This window comes from Gasterosteus aculeatus, chromosome 1 (assembly GCF_964276395.1).
Source record: "Gasterosteus aculeatus chromosome 1, fGasAcu3.hap1.1, whole genome shotgun sequence".
NCBI classification, from domain to species: Eukaryota; Metazoa; Chordata; class Actinopteri; order Perciformes; family Gasterosteidae; genus Gasterosteus; species Gasterosteus aculeatus.
In genome coordinates, this window is record NC_135688.1 from 4,000,943 (window position 1) to 4,025,479 (window position 24,537).

Here is a 24,537-nt window from a genome sequence, read left to right on the forward strand (position 1 = left end):
GGCTTTCACTGCAAACACACACACACACACACACACACACAGCCATCTGGATGTTCCTCGAAAGGTGTGGATGACTTGTCTCTTTGCAAATTTCACCACGTGTACGTAATCAGTCATCAACATGTCATTCATGCGTGTTGCCACCTCTGTGAGGCACTTTAAAAAGTACACTTCAAAGACATTTCTGACACATCCGCAACTATTTACAGGCGAACGACTTTAAAAGCATGTTCAGCCATCAAACAAAAATGATTAATTCTGTTTGTCACGTGAGGCTGAGCATTCACAGCAATGTGTGCATCGTGCCAACAACGGTGAAGGTGATGGCCAGTCGTTATAAATACTTGCTCGATGGCGTCTTTGTTCGTTGTGTGCGATGGTTCTTTCGGGGAGACCGATTGTGGAGGTAAAAAGGGCCTTGCACACTTTGAGACTCGTTCCGTCTCGGAGCTTCTGTCGGTGGGACAATGATGAATTGCTTCTCTGATGACTTGGAGGAGCGGCGAGCCGCTGACATAACTTTGAGTCGCAGAGCGGATCCACAGCCTTTGCACTTATTTCTCTGCCACGCGTTCCTTTGAGTGTCTCCTCGGGTCTGTTTTGCTCAGCAGGAGGGTTTCAGGTGTGGTCAGTTCCATCCGGAAGAGTTGGAGCTGCTTCACCTCTTCACCGACGGTCTCATGTGTAACTGAATAAAATAACTAGTTTATATTGTAAATCACTTATCAATAGGGGATGAGCCCTGAATCATGGGAATAATAATAATATGGGAATAATAATAATAATAATAATTATTATTATTAATTATTATTATTATTAGTCAGAAAGTCACATTTTCTTTTGACTGCGACTCACTCTTGATATTTTATATCAGCATGTGGACAAAAAAACAGAGATGGCCAGCATCACCAGGACATGATTTAAGCAACAATATGTAAACAAAGAAAAATACATTTAGCTTGCATCAATTTCTTTAGATTATATGGAAATGCAACAATTACATTAAATCAATCTGTATAAAGAATAGTTATTTAATTCTTAACTTTTTTTGAATGTTCTTTTCTTCTGCCATATGTGTTAAGGGTTATTGGTTTTATATGAAGCACTTTGAATTGCCTTGTTGTTGAAATGTGTTTAACTGAAGTCCTGTCTCTCACACATCTGTGGACATTAATTGCTTAAAACCCGAGTTGGTGAAACTTTAAATCTCCTCAGCCTCTTTGTGTTTTTAAAATATTCTCTGGAATGTATTATTGCTTCGACTTGTGCGATTAGAAACACGCAACCTCTCCTCGACCACAGCGTTTTTGCCAAAATCGACTCAACTCCGAGATTTATTTATTACGCCACACAAATAAGAAGTATGATGAAATCATTTTGAAATACAAGTTTTTAATAAATCTGACCGGGACAAATCTCCCGGGAGCATTTGCGTTTCCCGCCGCCGTCATCGGAAGAAATGGACCTAAAACAGCATCACCGACGGACACGTGTCAGGCGAGATTATTGTGTGAGGCGCAGTTTGTCTTATAGCTTTGTGAGTACTCTGACTCCCCACAGAGGTGAAGAACAAAGACGTCTCGGCTCAGAATGCGAGCGACTGTGTATCGATTCAGTTCGGCCGAACTGTGAGTGACTAACGACGCTGCGCCGCACCGGCATGATTTGAATATTTAAACACAAACTATTACCGCGACAAAACACGAGCCCCTTGTTACCAGCGTGCATTTGTTCCCATTTCTGTCGTATTGTCTGCTGCTGCTGCAGGCGGAGACCGAGGGTCGTCTGCAGCCCTTTTATTAGCCGCGTTATCTCTTGTAAGCAGCAGCGATCGTGAGCTCTGACAGCGACATTTTAAAGTTCGCCAACCTCAACTTGTAGCTTTCATGCAGCCGGTGGCAGAAACATCACTTCTGCTCACGTTAAATCCATCCCATTGTTTGCCGACGGATGTTTTTTGTCTATCACAGATAGAACCATCACGTTGATGAGCTTTAAACTAATTGCCGACGATGACACATGTAGGGCGTTTGTAATATCCCCCCCGACAGTCTCATTTTGTAAATCAAGATTGTATTTTAGAATTTGACAGTTTGACGTAAGCGGTCGGTTGTGCGATGTTGAAAACCGTAATTACATCGTGCAGAGGCAATGGCACAATGCTCCTTCAATTACTAATAAATAATTAAAGTCAAAGGAGCGATTTGCTCGTCCATCATGCGATCACAAAGACTTTCTTAAGAAAATGAATTACTGTGAATTAAAAAAAAACAGAAACAAAACCAGCAACTAGTAAACATTTCTGATAAGCTTTAATTGTTGTGGACGTATATTTGTAATAATTTACCCGTTATTCCTGGAAGCTGGTCATTCTTTACTTTGTGTCGTTTAACATTGGCGGGAAAAGCAAATTCATGTGCAATTGGCGGGAAATCTTCTTTGAGGTTTGCGCCAAACATGATACAACTAGTGCCTGCTTTCCGTTAACAGAACGAAGCATCAAAATGTTAGATTTGCGATGAAAAAATGAAGAATGTCAACCAGAGAAAATAATAAATTAAGAAAAAAAAAGCTTCAGCTGGAGCGCGTTGAGGCCCAGAGAGGCGAGCAAGCTCTGCTCCTTTCGCTGTAATAACCAGCTGTTGTTGATTAAACCGCGGCGCCCGGAGGAGCGGGCGGGCAGATGCTCCGGCGGCACCGAGAGTGATGAACCAGCATCTGCATCCACGCAAATGGATGCGCTGACAGGCGTCCTCACGCGCGCACACTCGGCGCCCTCAGCCGGGGGCAGCGATTGTCCACCAGATCAAACGAAGGGGGACAATCAGCGCGGAGGCTGATCAAGAGGACGTTTGTAGTCCGAGTGATCTCGAGGGGCTTGTTTTTTATTGCGAGCTGCTCAACGGGCCTGAGTGGAACATATGCATTTTGGAGTATTTAAATTTAGCTTCTAAACACGACCGTAAAACCGAAAGCTGAAATTAGCCGAGTAAAAAATGTTGATCCGTGAAATCTTGAATCAGGGTTTGAATGACAACAACATTCGTCACATTCTGAATGTAAGACTTCCTGCATTGGCAGATTAGCACAGGCTTTTCAGTACAATTGCACCAAAACATTCAAACTTGCTTGAATAACATCTATTAATGTTTTTGTCTGGGCCAGCAGTTATTGGTTTGGACTTTGGGTTTGCTCGCTGACTCTGTGCAATGACCCTGTAAATAGTCCCTTTGATAAAATATGATCTTTTTGCACTCAGCATACAGATTGCACGATTGCAGCCACAAATAAAACCAGCGGGTAACTTCAGAGTCGGCAAAGTAAGACCCCCTGTGCAACAATGATGTAACAGCGCAACGGTCTTATTGAAGCATTCAGTTGTGTAGCAGTCAATCACCACCAGCGACGTGCGGTGATGTGAGTAAGAGGGTATAGGCCCTGAGTAATGGAAGCCAGAAGGGAGGCGAGAAAGGGAATATTTGTGGAGGCACACGGAGGGCGGCGAAGCCCCGAGTTGAGTCGGGGTGAAGCGTTTGGCTCCTTTTCAAGGTTGCACCATGTCTGTCTGAGGGGAACGGGACACGGGGACAATCAGTGGGATGTGAGGACCATCATTATTTAGCGGAGGACTGGAAATAAAGTCAAGGTCAGACATTTCATTCGTCAAATGTTTTTTTTTGCAATGTAATGCTTTCCCTTGATTTGCATTTTGAAGGAAGGGCACGACTTCCATTCATTCATGTTGGCTTGCATGCCTTATGATTTCTTCCTGCATGTCATTTCAAATTGGCCTGCTGTGGTTCTGGATTTCACCGAAATTGTCCACAAAAGGCCGAGCCTGCCTTTGTGCCCTTGGTCTGAACCCTTTATCCTTTCACTCTGACAGGAGTATCAGATGCTGCCATCTAAGCGTCTTTAAGCCCTCCCAGGGAACATCCCCAAATTACTTTTCACCTTTCATCTATTTATTCACACACACTTACCCTGGCAGTATTTTGACACTGGCTGGATGAGTATAAAGAATCTGTCTCCTCTGCAGTAACTATGGAAACTTGCATCCTATAGTTAGTCTTTATTTGCAAAGTAGGTGTATTTTCTTAACCTCTCACATCAAATCTTTTGGAAAATGTTTGATATATCTCCCAAAGCTAAATCAAATAAAGGCCATCCGATATCGGATTGGAGATGTTATTGCTTTCACCGTCATCATCCCACCCCATTTGGTGGTCATTTTCAGGGAGGGCACATTCCGTCCGTTAAAAAATACCTCTGCCAAATTCGGGACAGTTTCACCTGGACGAGCAGCCACGGCAGAAAGTTGAGCCGTCGGTGCTTCTGTGGGTACGAAGCAGCAGATTCTATTCGCGGCCTTGGCACAGGAGCCGCGGCTTAATGGGGGGGGGGCGGTGAGGAGGAAACACGGAGCTGGCTGAAAGGTGGAACAGCTTGGTTTCACACTTGGCCGTTATCCATTGACTCCGTTTACCTAATCAGCGCGCCGGTTAATGAGCACAGACGACATTGTGGTCCCTCAACACAACATTAATTCAAATCCTCTTTCGCTCGGCTTTAATGGGGAAACCGTAACAGGACGTGTCAGCAAACCGAGGGATTGAGCGAGGAGGCGACCTGGGAGGAGGAGGAGGAGGCGAATCGGTCCAAAGGGTGACAGAGCAGTCTGAGAAAAGGACGCGACAGCAAGAGCAAGACGGTCAAAGGAGTGGCAGAATGCCGGGGAGGAGAGGACTGGGACGGGATCGGACGGGACGGCGGAGGACAGGAGTCATCGTTATGGTAACGGCGCTGACTCACTGTGATGCGCTTTCAGTGAGACATGGAATGTCACGGTGCACCCCGGGGAGAGGGTCGTCACTCCAAGGTTAGAAAACACACACACACACACACACACACACACACACACACACACACACACACACACACACACACACACACACACACACACACAGAGTTTGTCATTCGTCTGCTAAAACTTAAGGTTAAGCTTCGGGTCGTCACCCGCGCGGGAGGCGCTCGTGTTCCTTTTCTGTGGTGTTTAACTTTCAGTCATTTGAGGAGAACTTCTTAGTTACTATTTAAAAAAATAAATTATTTTAAGAATGGTTGATTGATTTTACAGAGAGGGGAAGGCCTCATTCCTTGCAGGTTGTGTTAGCTGTAGCTACCTGTGCAATCCAGTTGAGTTTCTATGATGCTTGTTTTCATGCGTTTTGGCCTTTTTTAAATGGGAAATGTAACTTTTACTTAGATTTTTACTTCAATTGTGTTTTTGCATTCTCATCTTGACAAACATTATACTTAGATAAGATAAATATATATAAATATATAGATAAAGGACGCACACACGGGGCCTAAATATGTTACTACACAGCGGTTTATCACAAAGAGCCACGACCCCCTATGAAATTCTCCTTGTTCTTTAACGTAAGTAACGTTGAGACAATCTTTTAAATATGATTTCCATTTCCATTCAATTTCCTTTTTCTATTTTGTAGAATGATTATTTTTTTTACCTTGACTTCCAAACCCATCGGTGTGCTGTATAGACGATGTTTCCAACATCTCAGTTGAACCATCACCGCTCTCCTAATGAGCTGCTAATGCATGTGAGTGTGGAGTGCCAGCTGTCGAGCCCCTTTAGCCTAATAAATCATAATTATAGCTCATACTGTAAATTACTGCATCATATAAACTGATGATAAGTATCAATAGAAGGCCTTAGGGACTTTTATACCCAACTTTTTCAATTTACATACCGGATTCCCCCTTTTCTCTTTTGTGAATGCACTGAATGCTAGAGAACTGAAATACAGCCTCCATCCTTTGTCCGCGAGATATCAAGTAAGACCAGGTGGCTATTTTAATGCACATGACCTCTTCAAATAGAAGTTTCTGTTAATCACGTTTCAAGAATCTATTAGGCCGTGTTCTGCATGGCAGTAATTGCCTGAAGAAGTCCCAGAGGAAAGGTGGGGGCCACATCAGCACAACCCCCATGCATTAGACACCGTTGCTATAGACACCAGCGCTGTGGTTTCACTCGAAGAAACGAGAAACATGACAAAAACATAAATGAGGCGGCAGCCGGCTCGATGGAGGAGGCCAGCGAGCTGAATGTGTCCTTTTCCTGTTGCATGTTGTCCGTTAGGAGCTGTTGATATGATGTTAGTATTTAGTTATTTTATTAAAAAGCAACCATTATTTTAGACGTTTGCTTCTTCAAGTACGATTGTTTCCGTTTTAGTTAACTTTTATTATTACACCGTGTTAGTGTGTTTGCTTATTATTTGGGTAACCCTGAACAAGAAATACAAGGGACGCCTTTCAGAGTGAACCAGAGAGGGCAGTGAAACACCTCTTTTCAGCCCGGTTCTGTCCCGCGCGTTTGATCCCTGCTCTGCAAATAGATAAAAACAAGCACGAGGGATCGCCTGCACTTCCGGTGCGGCCGCCGCATTGATGGTCATTACAGCTGTCTGGCGGGTCTGGTGCCTGTCAACCTTTTCAGAAATAAACTCCCATTAAACCCTTCTGTTCGAGCCATTTCGGGATATTTAGAGGGGTTTAGCTCTGCTGGGGCTGTCATTCGCAAACGGAGCCCTCTGAGAGCGCTAAGCCGCCGGGGAGGGGGAGCATCTGCATGGACGCGGGGGCCAAACGGGGGGTGGCGGCTGCTTTTTTGGCGTAAGTGTTGCAGGTATTTAATAGGGGGTCGCGTCCTCGCCTTATTGTTTCCGACCCCGAGGGCCCATCTAGAGTCCGTGGTGGTGCGGGATCACCGAGGGGGTGTCACATTGATGCTAACACCGGCGGGGAGGCTGCCTCTTTGGGTTTTCATTCACTGTCGGTATCTCTTTGCGGCAGGGCCGAGCGCATTTGTCTTTGGAGACATGAAATGCGGGCGCCCGGTTGGCCGTTTAAGGAGACGTGAGCGGCTGCGGCCGAGCCCCTGCAAACCTCTGATAAACCTTTAATGGCCTCTGCGTTGCCGTGTCGGCAATCGGCGGGGAGCTGGCATTCGCATTAAGGGTCATTTTGTGTGTTCACTGTGGCCGATAACCCCTCGCGCTGCCTGAGCGGTGGACGCCTTTCAGACAAAATCCTCCCCCGCCTGCTTTTTCTCTCCCGCTGTCAGCTCGCCTCTTTCACCTCTGACTACGATTAACACTTCAAGGCTATAAATGACACAACGTAATAACCAGGGGAAGAGATAGAGATCAAAGGTCGGGAGACAAATGGGGTCGCAAACAAAGACGACGGGAAAAACAGAAAGGCCACGTCTGGGCTTTTGGAGTCAAGCATCGGTTCCATAATGGTACAATAATAATGCAAGTTGTGCTACAGTTAATATTACACATTAAATGAAAAGAATAGTGTTTATTGACAATATTGACACTGTACGAGACACGTTATGCTTCTTTATGAAAGTCATTTGATTCAGGCACCTTTTGTCCTCGGGCGGCCTGATGGGAAGATATTCAAATCAGAAATAGAGAAATCGATCTCAGTCCGATGTAAACAGCTGCTGAGAAAAAAACACAAATCTGAAAAAACAGAAAAGAACAACAAATCCGTGAATAATTCATAATAACGAAGGGATTATTTTCATTATCTGGTTATTATTGGAAAATGAACCCCAACCGGGTGAGCGAGCCGCCGAAGTGAAGGATCAAAAAATAGATACATAGATAAATAAATAAAAGCGATGAATTGTCATAGTGATTTGGACGTTGTTTGCCATGGCAACGGTCGCGGCTCCGGAGCTTTCGGGTCAGCCATAACACAATTAACACTTCAGCTAATCTAATTAAAGCTTCTGTGCTTTTCTGGCTGAACTGCGACAATGGCCCGATTCCAATCTCCCCCCTGAACCCTCGACCCTCGAACCCTGAACCCTCAGTGACTGAACCGACGTTGCCTGGCAAACCCGAGCGAGAGAGTATGCGAGGGCGCTACACGGTGTCGATATGATTGGGCAGCACTTTGCTGCCACATGTCACGTCACCATGGCAACGACAAAAATATGATGAACAATTGAAGGTATTTATTTCGTACTTTTTACTCGGCAGCGCACCGCAGTCCCTGAGTCCGTAAGGGAGCGGATGTGGATTGGGATCAGGACTGGGATCAAGACTGGGATTGGGGGATCAGGATTGGGACTCGGATTGGGACAATGTTGTCCTGAGAGACACCATCTTGCCAAAGTATTTGTTTTTTCCTGCTGTTCTTCAAAATAAAAGTTCTCCACAGAAATGACACCATTTGTAATTTTGTGAGTCACGGCATAATCAAGTCATGTGTGATGGTTGTTTTGGGAATTGCATCCTCATATCGCACACGAAATGACGGTGCTGCATACCAATCAAATGCACTTCGGTGAGTGGGTTAAGGTGAGCGTTCCCCAGTAAGCCGATTCCTTAAATGTAATCGGGGCAGAAACCACATTTCCCGTCTTGATCTCTCCAGGAGAAAGACAGTTTTATTGGCAATAATTCCGTTAAATCGGGTTTTTTATTGGCCCGCCACTTGTGAGGGGACACATGGGAAATCAAAGGGCTCAATAGAGAAATTGTAACACTCACCATCGTATTTAAAAAGTATTAACTGGTTTTATCAAATTGGATCACTTAGCAAGCATTTATGTAGGTTCAATAACATTTATTGGATTGTAATTATAACTGCAACGGCACGTCAAACTGCAAAACAGCAGGTGTGGCAGGAAGGGCCTCAAATGGAAGAGAAGATCCTACATGTAATATAAAGCTAAAGTCCCTCCTTCATCGTCTGTGTTTGTCTTCAATGACGCCAAAGCTAAATGCCCCCAAACTCTTCATTTGTGCTTCTGACAAACACATCCTTGATGTGTCCTCCTCGCTCGATCCTCCTCTAAAAGCCAAATGAAAAATAAAGCAAAAACAGCTCGTCAGCGGGACACCATCTAAATTGCCCTCCGATCCAATCTCTTTCGTTATTTTTGCGGCAATTTCCCGGCGATCCTTCCCACGCAGAGTAATAGAATCTGTGCTGTCAGTCAGGCCATGTGACACTCGAGGGAGCGCCGCAGCACCGGTGATTGACTCTGAACAAACGGCGCCCTGACAAACGGCGCATGCTTTCAGGTGGAGCTGGAGACGCAGACACAGACCTAATCTCATCATCAACCGGTCCCTCGGCTTGTCCCTGATAAAATTAGTGCGGAGACTTCGGATGTAATGTGTTGATGGGCTGATTTGTCACTTTAATGAGGTCGGACGCAGGAAAATTGTGCACAGCTTTTTGTTGCAGACGAGCTCCCTCGTCAACACTTTGGCCTGTTTCTCGTTGTGTCTCTTTTAAAATAATAATGAATGCATGAGACTGACAGGTGTTGATGTTTAAATAAGATGCACCGATATCAATATTATACTGACTTACTTAGCTCATTTTTTTACGAATTTGAAGGTGTAGGATTCATTATTATCATTTTTTTTTACAATAAATAACAATTCAGTCACGATCACTTACTAATTTGATTTATATCAGGTAAAGACCTCTTTTTGTCTGCCTTTTAAACACCTGTGACTGATACTCACAGAAGCAACAAACCCTTCCATCTCCCAACAACACCATCCCGTAATGGACTTTTAATGGAAGTAAAGGTTTTACGGAGTAATTCATTTACTCTAAGAGTTGCTTTAGATTGCAAGAAAACAAACTAGTTCAACTTGGACCCGATCAGAGTCGGGTTCCTACAAAACCTGTTGTCTGGATATTGAGTTAAGTATCTGCAGAAATATCAACAAGTATAGTAAACAAGTCTTCAACTCTAATCTATGATAGAAACTAGAAAATATAATGAGGTAAATATCTTCCTTTTGCGTCAATCTGAACTGATCTTTTAAATAAGAATAATAGTTAGAAATGATCTCATTTTCATCATAGAAATCAGGCACACTTCAGATACTGTAATGAAACTAAATTAGATTTTGCTTTCAACAAGTACAGGGAACACAGTATTAGGCACATGTGCGTGAGGGTACACAAACACGCGCACACACGCACACACACACACACACACACACACACACACACACACACACACATGTTGTTAGATTAATAAGCAGAAGATCAAGCTGTGTAACTTGTGATCATTTTTCTAATTGTTTTGGATCTTAACAATTCACAGCAATGTGAGCTGTTAAACAAACTAATCATAGCGTGTCACCCTCGGTTAATTCCAACATTTTACAACACAACTAATGTTACAAAATTGAAAGACACATTTTGTGATTTTTACTCGATCCAAATTCACTTTCCAGTGTTTGCAGGCCTGCGATGATGGCTGGTCCTCATTAGAGCGATGCTGGTGTCCACCCTGACTGTTAATCCATGTGGCGAGGCGGATGCTGCAGAGATGATTACGCTCCCAGGTGGCAACGTAACACAGAGAGTTGAGCCTAAATGGGTTGAAGTGGTCACCTGCTTTAGCTTCAGTAGCCACATTTGGCCACATGATCATTTCAACAGAGATTAAACCCGTGTGATGCGCTCGACTGTTGTATCCATTAGAATGCAGATGTGTTGCATCACTAGAAAGAAGTTGTTTAGAGAGGGCAGATTTTTTTATTTGTGCAAATTAAGCAAAAAGTAGAGAAAGGGAATATACTTCCACTGATCAGAGCATTAACTAAATCCGCCGCGTGAAGAGACTGCACTGCTGTTTGATAAATGTGAAGGAGCGGGAAGGGAAGGGGGGGCAGTGTGCTCAGAAACCCAGCTGAACATTCTAGGGGTTTAATTCAGGGCTGTGCACCCATCTGGTTAATAGGGAAAAAGGGTTTTATTTTCGAGCGGGCTGCTTCGTTTTCACCAAACACAAAAATGGAAACAAGACGCCTCATCGGAGGTTCTGTTTTATGGAGGAGATCTACCCTCCGCGTGTATGTGTACATATATACAAAATATCCGTGTACAAAATATGGTATACTAAGGTTAGCATAACACCTGTGGGACCTGGCCTTCAGAAGTATCCACCAGCCGTTACATATGCAAATGTATTCATACCTTTTTGTTGAAAGAATAATCAATGGTTGTTACTGAGTGCCTCCGGCTGAATATGTTCGAAAAACAATATTCTGATGGCAAAATTGGAGGTTGCATCAATATTATAAAAATATATAAGAACTAATTGCATACGGCAGAATCTGTAGCTCCTGCAGGTGAATCATCCGTCAAGGTACTAATTTACCTGTTCAACATTCTGTATTCATGAAACACAGCAGCAGGGGCTCACTATTGGGAAAGAGGGCGGACTTTTGGAAAAGTGAATGATGATGAAATATCATCTTTAAGTTTGAACTGAAATAATATTAAAACCGAAAAGTAATTAACACATTTGTAGGTAGATTAAATAACAAATTCTGTTCCCAGTGAGACGTCCTGTATGAACATTTTGAATATTCATACCCAAAAGTCATCAATACAGGAGATAATATTTTACATTTAATTCTCATCAAATGCAGCCGCCTGCATGACCCAAAAAGCTCATTATTCCATTGACACTTTTAATTTGCAGCTGGAGATCAAACCGATTACCATCAATTTATTTCCTGTCAGCTCTAACACTGAACCTCAAAAATGTCTCAGAGTGAAGTGTAAGCTAATAACAAATCCTTTAATGAAGAGCAGAACCATGAATTATTTTATTTGCTAGGCGACTGATTCATATGTTACAAAAGGAAAAAGCATGTTTTGTTAATACTTTCGTTAAGAATAAATACTCCCAGTAGCAGAGCTTTCCTATTAGAATAAGTTGGGGTTAAACGCTAAGAACGAACGACGATGTCAGCTTTCTTGTTCTTTTTTCACTTTATTTAGCGCGTTAGCTACGAGGAGCTGGCTCAGCGGTCGCCATGTTGAGACCCGTTAAGAGGCAATAAATACAATTTTCATTTATTAAATCATTAATAATAAGAGCTTCTTTACCATTGATGTTTCCTAGAGATGCAGTGAGAACATTTAATATACTGATAATGCCTCTTATAAGAAATAAAAAAAATCCTATTAGCAACACTACACCTACAACACATGCAAAAAACTTTGATCGCTTAACCAGGAGAAATGTTTTTCTCTATGAGCCAATGCTAATCTAAACAAATCTATTTTTCGCTCTGCGCCTTCATACAAGCAGAACATTTCATACAACAGCGTCGCAGCACGGCAACACTCTAATTTAAAACTAATTTCCGTGCCTTCGCTGAAGGTGAGTGTTGCTTAAGGACCGGAGAGTATTCCTCCTCTAACATTATTAATACAAGTTTACCAGCAGGCAGCTTCTTTTTTAAAGGAAATTGCTGCTTTGAAGTAGAGCTCGTTGATATTGATTAGATTGGATATTGACTGGCTCTCAAAATTTCCCGCGGCCCTTGGTATGAAAACTCGATTACCACACGGGCCCTCATCATCTGCTCTGATTAGATGTGCTCCTTCCACTCGCTCGGCCTCTCGCTCGCTCTCTTCGTGTCCGGCCCTCCTCTCTGTCAGGCCAATTGATTTCTTTGTCTCCACATCCTGCGGACCCCTCCGTGTCCCGCCGAGCGGAAAGCAATGTATTAAGTGCTTGTTTGGATCAATCGAATGTGCAGTGATAGCAGATTTACAAACTGCTGACTGGCCGGCAAAACTCATTAATTGTAAATACACTGTTTTCCGTCCCGGGGCGTCATCATGTTCATGTCACATGTGAAGGTGTATTCACACGAAAACGACTGTTTTGTGAGCAAATTTCTTGCTTCGCAAACAAAAATCAAGTTTATAAGTAAAAAAATATAAATATAATGTTAACATTAGATCATCTAGACTCTACTTTGCTGATCTGTTCTTTTAATTGACTGAAGGATTACGTGCTCTGTATAAAGGTCAGTGACCAACCTGTAAACGCTGTATTTTATGCTGAATATTCAGGGTTTTATTATTTGTCATTTTTTGTTCAAAGAAAAAACGTTTTCCTCGTAAAGTGACCTTTCCACGGAGATTTGCTCCTGATGACATCAGGGAAGCTCCAACATAAATCATTTCAGATTGTGCTTTAGAGCTTCAGCCCGCTGTGGTAGCATATATATATATATATATATATATATATATATATATATATATATATATATGTAAATAATGAAAATATGTAAATAGTGCAAAAAAAGACAAATCTATTAAGTTCCCGAAACTGTTTTTTAAACAACACATGCAGAAAATCTGCAGCGCTTGATATTGCAGGACTTTTTTATTATGATTTCCAAAATACACCCTGAATATAGACTTTGAACAGATGTGGCAGTCCATCAGCTGGAAGCCCGTTACTTGTATTATATATTTAGACTAACTCACGGTGGCCTTTGAGTGTCTGCTCTGCGTTTTCAGTCAGCAAGTTTGGCTTAAGCTCAATTAAAAGCTCAGCTCAGACGCACAAGGAAATTGCACATTTTCTTTACCATGGCAACCGAGGTGCTGCTACCCGGTAGACCGTCCATTGTGTAGCTTGTCCTGTATAAATAACATATAAGAATAAAAAGCAGCACCATATGGGACACGTGGGCCGACGCAGTTGTCATCCTCTCTTGGCGTCATCCCGCCTGAAACGGACATCGTGCCTAGTTATCTCTTCAAAATAAATCACCCAGTAACGTTAAGCTGAAGGTTTTGGGAAGTTCTATTGTTCACAGCTTATTTATTGCTGCCACGCCTTTGAAGCGCTCCCACATGTCGTTTTATACAATAATGGGGAAAGATTTACCACTCACATTTTCTTTTGTGATTTCTTAAACAAAGGAGATTATTTAAGACAAAAGCAGGCTCCTCTTTGTTAAGCTGCGGTCGTCAATTTTTGTCAGATTTTGTTAATTGTTGCTGACATTTTAAGATGACTTTGTCCATCGTACTCTGAATGGCACCATGCTGAATGGACATCATGCTGTATTGAAGAAGAGTTTAAACCGAGACCTTGAACTCAAGTCAACAATGTTTACTGAGAAGTAGGATCATAGACTTCCATGCAAACTGAAAAATGGGAATTAATAATGCAATTTTACCAATTCAACAATAGTTTTGTTTGTTTTGAAAACTATTCTGCAAGTCACTGGAGAGTAAAACCTACTTTCCCTGTCGGAAAAATATAATCCTACAAGGTGACCAAACCCACCAAAAATGTAAATGTTTCTTCAAATATTTGCAACTTGCCTGCTGCTCCTGTTGCATCAATGGTGAAGAGAAGCAGCAGCAGATACATGGAGGTGAGATTTTATTGGAACTAAATTAACTAACGCCACATTAATACCACTAATCAACACCGACACCAATTTACGTGAACTGTCTCTTCCTTTCCACGTTTGGCTATACATATTTTTAGTAGCCTATTACATCTAAAAATGACACTAAATGAGGTTAATGTTTTATGTGTCACGATGGATTTTTATGCCCTTGAGGCAGTTTTAATGTTGACCATCAGTTCTGATTTTTCTAAAGGAAAATACAGATGACGTGTCGGTCGAGGCTGAAAACAAAATAAGGCTTTTGTGTTGAAATGTTGAATGCAGGAAAAGGGTCAAATAGTTGTTATGTATTATTTATATGGTTTGTTTTTTAGTGTATTTGATGGCAATCTCTTTACAATCTAATGCAATAAATAGCCTTTCCGCCCCCGGGAAGCTTCTATTGTTTGCTCTAAATGTTTTTGTCCTAAGTTATCAGACCATGGTTGCGTTACTGTTGTGTTGGACACCATGAAGAGCTCATACTCTCAATATTTAGTGTCTGGATGCAGCTAAACTGACTCATCTGCTGCTCGAGACGCACACAGGATTTGTTGCAAAATACCAAACCAGCTCACCGCTACCGAAACTATTCCAGCAGCTATAAAAGCCAGAAAATGATCAACAGAGGAGGTATGTGTCACGTCAGGCCTGTGCAGAGCGACTCCATCGATATGACATTTGCAGCCATTCTCATCTTGTCCACAACATGCAGCGACTTTAGGAGGTCACTGAAGCGATGTGGCCTCTCTTATCACCGCCGATACTGGCTGACCGTTACTCTCTGATGCTCTCTGGGAAAACAGTCTGCAGCCTTCCTCCGAACGGAGCGGAAAAAATTACAGGCGAAGCAAGTCGGAGAGAGTATAAATTGAATGGAAGTGCGCTCTGATTGAATGTGCCCGTCCCAATTATGTCGTACCTCTCAGGCATTCGTGTTCTCATTATATCACCTTCCCATCACAGCGTGTTTTTTTTTTCATCAAGGCAAGCGAGTCGAGTGCTGCGGTGAACCCTTGAATTTCATTATGGGGGCTCACCAAGTTTCCAGCCTGTTGTGTAATTTGCAAATGGAAATGTGGAAGTCAGGTACAGGAGAGTTTCTGCTCTTTAACAAGCGTTTTGTGTTACACTGCACAGCAGGGGCCACTAGTTCTCTCAGGCATTGTTTCTGCCTATAGACAACCGAAATACTCACGTCCTACATTATCTAACATGGTGGGATCTCCTTAGCAACATGGTTTACAAAAATCATCACTAACCAGAGGTTATTAAATATAATTTAATTCTCTCTTTGCTTTGTTTTCGTATATTTTTTCGCCTTTTTAAGCCATGATTTTGACACTTTGCCGGTATCTTGCTCAGGGACACTGCGACATGGGACACCTTCTCTACTCCATGCGCCACCGTCGCCATCTGAGGCAGGACAGGACGACGAGGCGGTCCATTGTCATTGGAAGTGTCCAAACACATTCGATGACACCTGCCTTTTATTTTGAAAATACCTTCTGCAGATCCTGAAATGAAAGGTGAGGCTGTGAGTTTTAGCTTAAAGACAATCAAAGAAACTCCCTCCTTTGTTTTTGCACTGAAAAGTGTTTTTAATTGATGTCATTATGTAACAGGGTCATTTATTTAATGCTGAATAATTTGCAGTCGTCACGTTGCCATGACGGCTGGTTGACCACAGTCTCAACCTGTCAGCACTGCTGTTGTTATTTGTGGGATTTATTTTACAGTCGCAGTATTTCAAAGGAAAAGCCTTAAATATTTGAATTCCTTGAACATCTCATGCATTATGATTTTAAGTTTTATTATGAATTGCATATTTTGCTGGCTCGAAAACTTGTTCTTTTCCCCAACACAATTTTTTTCATTTTTTCTTCCAGTGGGAGCATCATCAGCATTTATTTAGAGTCGGGTTACTCTCCGACGTTCACTCTCCTTTTTGTTCTGTTCCTCTTTGAATTGTTGGGGAAAGAATCTCTTCTTCTCTCCCCAGCTGGTCGCTAACTTGCTTCCTGTTGTCTGTGGACAGACTTTGTCACAATGATGGCTTCACTGTTTCCGATGCAGAGACATCCTTTAGTTTCCCTGCGTGAGTGTTTGTCAGCGATAGCTCCTCGAAATGTGTTTATCTAAGACAATTTTGCAACAACATCTGTGCTTTAACATGTAGTTAAAGTATCTGGCTTCTGGCTAAATGATCACTAGGACTTTTATAAATGTTTGTTTACAATGCAAAACACAATTAGACTGAATGTAGTTTCTAGGGATTCATCACTGAAACGACCAAAATATCAGGCTGAAAAAATCCTTTCAATTAGTATTTATGAAACAAATACAAATTATTACCATTGTTACGAATTCCAACGCTGTGACGTTTCGCTCCGCTGTCAAAAAAAGGCCACAGAAGACCAGCCGGCTTCACACGTAAAGCAGATCACAATGATCCTTCTGATTGTGTCTTGCGATTGCAAATGCGTGAAATGACCATAACGGGGATTGAATTAGACTTGGCGTTTTGGGACATTTTGGGGTTCCAATGGAACGGAAAACTGTCGGAAAACCGAACGGCGGCCCTCGAAAACTTTGCATTAAATCTGATTGGACACCGGAAATTGTTGGATGAAGATAAAAGACAAAGAAATTATATAATAAAAGATGAGATTCTGGTGATATTTATAGAATGTATATGGAAGGCGTTGGACGGGAATAAATGGGTCAACAAAACATTTTGTCTGTGTTCCCTTTATCTAACAGAAAAGGTAATGCTGGTTTCTTTTAACGGAATATTATAACCACAGAGGAACTAAAAAAAAGCTCTTGTTTCAACCCCAAACCTTCCCGATAGCTTTTTGATGTTAGCAAAATCAACTATTTTTTAACAGTGATGTAAAACTGTTCGGGAACTAGTGATGTTGCTCCCTGAATCCACTTCAGTCTAAAAGGGAAAAGCCATTTATTTTGTTAATTTTGAGGAGTTGTTCCATGAGAATACCTTTTTAAAAGGGCTCCAGGTATCCGGATTGATATTCACAGAAGCACTTCGAATAACAGGACTCAACCTTACAGTCCAATGTCCAAGGGAACCTTTGTCCACATTAGATATACAATTGTTGTCAATAAAAACAACCTCAGGGTTTCTGGGATGTTCTTACAGTGACAACATTTAAGGCCAGAAAGAAAAATATCTGTAATAAATCACTTGTATTTTTTCATTTACCAGCAATTTGAAGAATGTCACCTCGTAACCCTCTGAACAGAAATTGCGTTTGTTTTTTGACAAAAAATGACAAAAAGGAAAGAGCAATAATGTGTAATGGCTGGAACGTTTGTTTGGGTTTCAATTTATTTTCAATTTCTTTGTTTCATGTTTATAGTCAAACCAAATCAGCATCCTTTTTGTTATCTGGGCTTAAACACCCCACTGATTGTAATCGTGCTTTAGGTAGAGCTCAAATGACTGACATTTTCATTTCCTAGACACACTTGATGAGATTTGTTTAGCGTCTGTTAATAAAGTCACAGTTATATATTAATTCAATTAAAGATATAACTGGCAGTTGTTATGGAATAAAAAAAAGGCAGTTTGTCCTTTTTGGTTCAGGTTTATATCCTGCTACATTAAAATAAATGCATGGTGACGAAGTGAGCTGCTGCAATTGTCCAAAACAAAGCCTGCAGGGCTGCGCGTGAGCCGTCGTTCCCTCGCAGTGGTTCTGCTGCATCTTTTACCAAGCGAGGACGCCAACGGAGCCTTATCTCAAATTGCTTATTGACTCACGTTGCATCAGTTCTAACCATTTCAGGCGAAGCTCACCGATCTGAAGGGACGACGTCTCATTTAGCTCAAATAGTAGCTTTCCTCCCACAAGAGGACATTAGTGTGGATGTTAAGTCTCTCATAGCCAAACAAGTGTGGGGGGAAGGGAATGTTAATTAATGGAGTGAGTAAGCCACCTCGGTCCCCCGTTAATTCCAATAAGACAAAGCAGTCAAGGGAGAAGAGTAACACAGCTGGTGTCACGGACGCGTCGAGGAGGGAGTTTCAGCCTCGCGCCCTGAGGGACGCCGCTGTTTACCCAACACAGCGAGGGGTTACATGCAATCACCTCGCAGTGGCATTTTTATCTGTGATATGACACTCAATGTCAGTAAGTACGTAATAAATCCTTGTTGTTTTCATACCTGTAACGGTATTTTAAACTCGCTGATTTCATAGAAGTCAATCTGGGTTTTTGTCAACGTGTCCCAGATGACAATGCGTACACAAGTTGTGTTATTGCTGTGCGAGCACGACTTCCCCCTTAACGGAAATACCAGCATGAACCACCAGATTACATACGTTATTTCTTAATATTTAGAATTCAATAAAAGTGTGTTTACTACATCAGCTACACCTTCATTTTGGATGAAAATAAAAGGAAAGTAAGGTTTAGTTGATTAGGGTTCAGTTAAGAGGCTGAAACAAACGTGCAGAATATGACTTTCTAGTCTTAAATCTCTTTGTGCTCAGTTCATAGCAGCTAAAAGGGAAAACTCATTCTTTTCATTAATTTATTTTCTTATCGTTCCACCACCCGCTTTCGGTCCCGGGCACTCAATCACCCACAAGGCTTGACCGAGCTGCCGAGGTCCTTGGAAGGGCAACAATAGATTTAAAAGTCACCGCTAAAGGGCTGGAATTCATTAGAATACCTGTCGTTCTGTCGGTCTGCGTTCATGGACGCATTCCTCAGTTTGAGGTCGTAGTTTAGTCCTCGCGGGCCTGTTGCTGCTCGTTAGTCCTGAAGATCAGCATCTACTTTCATTAAGAGACCTCGTAAGACACAACCACTCAGTGTGCAGTCTTAAATATGCAGCAAATAGCGGCTGACGTATTATAAATCATTTCCACCCAAGCAGTCCGGAATGCAGGACTCTGTGATATGATGATGCAGAACGGCACGAGAACTGACGGTGAGAAGTCACGCGTTGCTTTATTACGGGGGTCCCGGAAGCCTTAAGCTATCTACAAAATACTATTTCAGAGCTGGAGCTCATTATTTGCACTTATTTGCATTATTATTTGTCTCTCACAGATATGATGTGTTTTTGAAAAGAGAATGTGAACATATAAAGCCCATGATCCTCTTGTGCCACTAGTCGCCCTGCAAACAAAAGCCATTTGGGGTTGTCGTGGCGCAGGGGGTAGAGCGGGTGCGCTGGGAACTGCAAGTTTGGTGGTTCGAGTCCCAGCTGCCCCATGTCTCAAGTTGAAGTGTCCCTGAGCAAGACTCCTAACCCCTAATTGCTCCCTAGGCAAAATGTAAAAAGCCATGGGTTTAACGTGTAATGTAAGTCGCTTTGGATAAAAGCTTCTGCTAAATGACCTGTAATGTCATTTGATTGTTTTATTAGGAGGATGGAAAGCAGTGAAGTGTGTATTGATGGTCAATCGCCTTATAAGTATTCGTTCCTGTTTTCACTATGCGTAAGGAAGGGTTAAGAAATACAGCATCAGTCAGTCAGAGAAACTATGGCACACACTCACTTCTCTGTGTTGCAAATGAACCGATAACTTTCCTTTTAGCCGCGTTCAGCGGTGCATAGTGAAACCGTCTCCTCAACCCGGAACAGTTCAGTGGACTGAACATACAGCTTGTAGAGCCGGTGCACAAGAGCTGCACATGAAATATGAATCAAGAAAGGACACATCTACATGTGTTTTGTTTTTAAAAAATAAATAAAAAAAACCTTCCTACTTTGATGGATTTGAGACCTCATAAATAAATGGGGAGCCTTCTGCACTTAACTTCTTCCACGCAAATTGTGTCTTAATAAATGAAAGTAATCTCGTTCAGATGGAGTGGAAAGCTTGAGAGATTCCAGCACAGCGCTAAATATTTCATTCAGGTCTCCAGCGTTAGCATGCAGCAACTAATGATGAACCGGGCCGCCTCGCAGCCTCTCACAAGGCCGCCCCACCCCCGCCAAAATAAGAGAGCCAATTCGCTCGCTGTGGGCCTGCGGGGACTGACGGGAGAGCAACACTATGCGGCCCGATAGCACAGCCGGCCTCTGATGTTCTGCTCCCTGCTTTTATTATTTAAAAATGACATATGATGTGCATTCAGACACAGTAGAAGTATTCTCTAAAAAGCTTGCAGCTTGGAAAAAATGAAAAATAAATACCTGTGGACGGGTGAATTAAAGCTCTTGAGTTTCTTATTCTGTCTTTTCTCAAGGTTGAAGATACATACACAATGTGTAAAGGGTGTAAAGGAGAACAATCTACAATTTACAACCAGCCTTTGTCATGTTGACCGGCCTCGGGCCTTCGTTTCAACCAGAAGTGATGCGACCATTCTCGTCCCGAGAAGCGTCTTGTGTGACTGTTTTGTCTCGAGGCTCCCGAGCGTCCTCTTGCTTGTGAGTTTTTACATTCTTTTTTTTTTGTCCCACTTTAATCTGCCTGCAACCCTCAGGACTACAAACGATAATCGGTGTCTCGCGGTCCTTGTAAGAAGAACAATCCTCCTTCGAATTCCGCAGTCCTTCCTCAGAATTCCACGCGCGCTCTCTCTCCGACACCCACGCGATAAGAGACCTGGTGCCGCCGGGCCCGAACCCTTTCGCCTGCGTGCCGCGGTTGAGACCTGGGCGGCGGGGACGGGTCAAGCCGCATTCAACCGCATTTCCATTTTGTATGGGACAGATTGCGATCGCGGGAGACGGGAAGGCGCAAACCCTTTTTGTGGCGGACTTAGCATTTAAATGGGAAAAAGATTTAATCAGCGACAGCTAAAGAGTTGGGTGTAGCCGGCCGATAGGCTCCGCTGCACAGCATGCATAAGAGGTAAAATGACTTGCTGAAGTTATGCTGTTAGACAATTAAAAGGGAATCCTTGTGAAGTGCATCGATGCTGAAACGGACATCTGAGAGGTGGTCACAAATTGTTGCAAGTTGCCAATTTGCAGACTTCAAAACCAAAGTCACTCTTAAAAGCCCAGCGCCTTAAAAGTGAAGTGTGATGTTTAAGAAGGGTGAGAACAGACGAAGAGCCCACAGAGCAAATTTGTTTGACAATGTTTTACACGTTTCAATATTTCAACGTTTTTAATTCTGCATCAAGTTCACACAGCGACACCAAAGCGATACCAAAGTCAAATTCCTTGGCCCATTTCAGCTTCGTAGGGATACAACCATCCAACTCTTTCAGTGCTGACAGCGACACACGGCCTGGTTACATGGATTGGAATAACTGGCTTAGTCGGACTGAAATCGAATGATCCGTTTCATGTAAACACCTTTGTCCGACTACGTGCGGTCCGACTACGATCCGACTAACACCCCTGGATAACTCCATCCGATCCAGTTGATAGTTCGACTATTGCGGCATGTAACGGTGAATCGGATGAGGAACTGGACTTTGCGTCTTTGCGCATGCTCGAGATCCCGACGGCGTCTTCTCTCCGTTATCAAATTAGCTGATAGCGCCATTCGCATCCGCTGTGCTCCTATTAACATCATGCAAAGATAGTAGAGGGATGTAGCTTCACCTTGCTCTCCGTTCGCCATCTTTCTCGTGATGTTGTTGTTGGTTGTTGTTGGTAGTGGTGAAGAGGTCAAGCGGAAATGGCTGTATCACAACTAGTTGTAATGAAAACAGCGCCACCTATTGTATCGGATGTGACATGCTTTCAGCCAATGATTCGATTCATTCACTGCCATGTATATTGGGATAATAGCACTTGCCTCGAAAGATAGCATAGTCCGACTAAGCAAGGATTCGAATTGTACCATCATGTAAACACACTGACAGACACCAGTGTTTGACCCCAAAAAGCCGTATGACATGCTGCATAAGTATTGGTATCTGTGCAGCTCAAGCTTGTGCAGACATTTAGACTGATACGGGTCGCTCCAATGAGTCGTATGCATCCTAGTTGGGAGGATAACTAGGAGCATCCTTCAGCTACTTCAGCCAGAATTTACCAATACCAGCTTAGACCAAATAATGTAGAGTGGCATGGCAATTCATTGTGAAATCAGATTTGTCAGATTGGTCCAGTTTACCGATTTAAATTGATTGTATTGAAACACAATTTCTACTTGAACGAAAAATAAAGGGGCAGCAAAGTTGACGTGCCCTTCCACGTTCCGCTTCTCAAGAACGCCATTCCGACAATGAGTTTCTGCGTTTCTGTTTGCCTGAAAGTGGAAATGCAGCAAGCCTCAAATATTTTCACCTTTTGTTGCTTCGGGGAGGCGTTTGAAGTTGCTCCTCTTTCCGCAACCGTAGACAGGGATCAGTGGAAAAATTCATTGGTGCTTTAAAACAGCAGTAGGCAGGTCAGTGTGGCTCCCTTTGATGTGCAGATATTTCACCTGCTCTCTCTCTCTCTCTCTTTGTGTGTGTGTGTGTGTGTGTGTGTGCTTACAGGGACCAGTGGCTGTCACCAGAGGCTCGGTCTGAGACACTGTTGCCGTGGTAACAACTTTTCCGATTTGATGACAGGCATGAAAGGCATGTTAAGAGATTGAATGTTTCTGCAAGGGCGCACACACACACACACGTAACTTCCCCCCTGGAGAGATTGGTGTGTGTGTTTGTGGTAGTCTCTTTTTATTACTTCATCTTTGTAAGGTTCTAGAATGATGTTATTTAGTAGACGTTCGTTTAGAGTCCACTTGAGATTACGAGCGGAATGACGCTCACCATTAATCTGTATTGTGAAGCTGTATTGTAATAAACATATACCATCATTTCACAGCATGCAATGTATGTGTCATCAATCTCTGTGATCATGTGCATCACTTGTCATCTACGCTGAAATCAGATCAATGAATTTTGACATGCCGTTGATAATTATTCACTCTGAGAGCTGAGCATTTGCATTTCAGAGTGCTTTTGTGTGGCTCACCATACTGAACTGATTGCATTTTCATAACAATGGAAGGATGAAAATAGAAAGAATGAGACAATAAATGATGTCTTGCAAGCGTGGATTCATGTAATAAATCTGCAGCTTGCAGGATTTTTACTCTCTGCTGTGTCACGCCAACTTTTTACATCCGTTTTCTAAATGTCTAAATAAAGACAAAAAGACAAAAGACAATAAAAAGGTATACTAAATATAAAAGTAAACAGCTCAGTTGTTCTACTGTGTTCGGCTCATGTTTATACTCTTGGATCTTCACATTTCAAGAGTCCAACTCATCTTCATTTCTAGTGACGTTGAAGTTGAGCACTTCATTGAAGGAGTGAATGAATTAAGAAGCTCTTCAGCCATATCTTAACTCACACTTAAGGAGGCAAAAAGGTTGTTTTTTAAAAAGTAATAAAATATAAAAGTTAGCATCAGAAGCTTAGGTGAGCTGCATGACTGGCATGGGAATTAAAATCCCTCAGCAAATGAATATATACAAGCAGATGTATAAATATTCAGATGCAAATTTTAGAAATCTGCCATCTGTAGAGCGCCAACTTTGTTTCAAACCCGCAGCTTAGGCCCCAGCATGATTATCTCCCAGTTATTCATGGGATGAAGCTGCATCGCACCACTGCAGCTTCATTACAGGCTACGACACGTGTTCTCCCGTCCTAACACACACACACACACACACACACACACACACACACACACGCACAAAGTGAGCAGATGGACGAGAACTGAACTCAATGTGCCAAACATTGATGCAAGGAATTTATTTCAATTGTAGATAACATTTACGAAACAATCAATCATTTACTGACAAAAAAATAATTGAAAATGATGAATCACAAGCCAGTAAAAACCTCCTGTGATTCTTTTTGATTTGTTGATGTATATTTCCTCCTGATTGCATCCATTGGGTTGAGTTTTGTTGATCAGACAGTATCTGCACCTATCACCATAGTTACAACACTTCTGTTATGTGAGCCACTATTTTAATTTGTCTGGGAGAATTTTCCAATAATTGTTCTGAAGGGGTATCAATGCTTGCCAATATTTGCCTTTACGCAAAACAATTACATTTCCAAACAGTGAGTAAGTGGGATGAGAAAAGTGGGATGGATCAGTGAGGCACATGCAGCCCTCCATCCATCACACACAAGGACAGAGTCTCCTCTTGGGCTTCATTCCCCGTGTTACAGCAACCAATGGGACAAAGGCATTATATGAATACAATGTAAATTTGCACCACATGAAAGAAACACCTTATCTCAACATAGCATACAGGGTTTGCTATAGAGTAGTAATATTTTAC

General features: G+C 42.4%; 1 long non-coding RNA gene across 1 annotated transcript; it reads left to right on the plus strand.

The window, feature by feature from the left end:
- Nucleotides 1-4,488: 4,488 nt before the first annotated feature.
- Nucleotides 4,489-23,335, plus strand: LOC144411445 (uncharacterized). Its single transcript, XR_013468607.1, has 3 exons — nt 4,489-4,879; nt 15,666-15,829; nt 22,730-23,335. It is a non-coding gene; the product is annotated as an uncharacterized LOC144411445 (long non-coding RNA).
- The last annotated feature ends 1,202 nt before the right edge of the window (nt 23,336-24,537 follow it).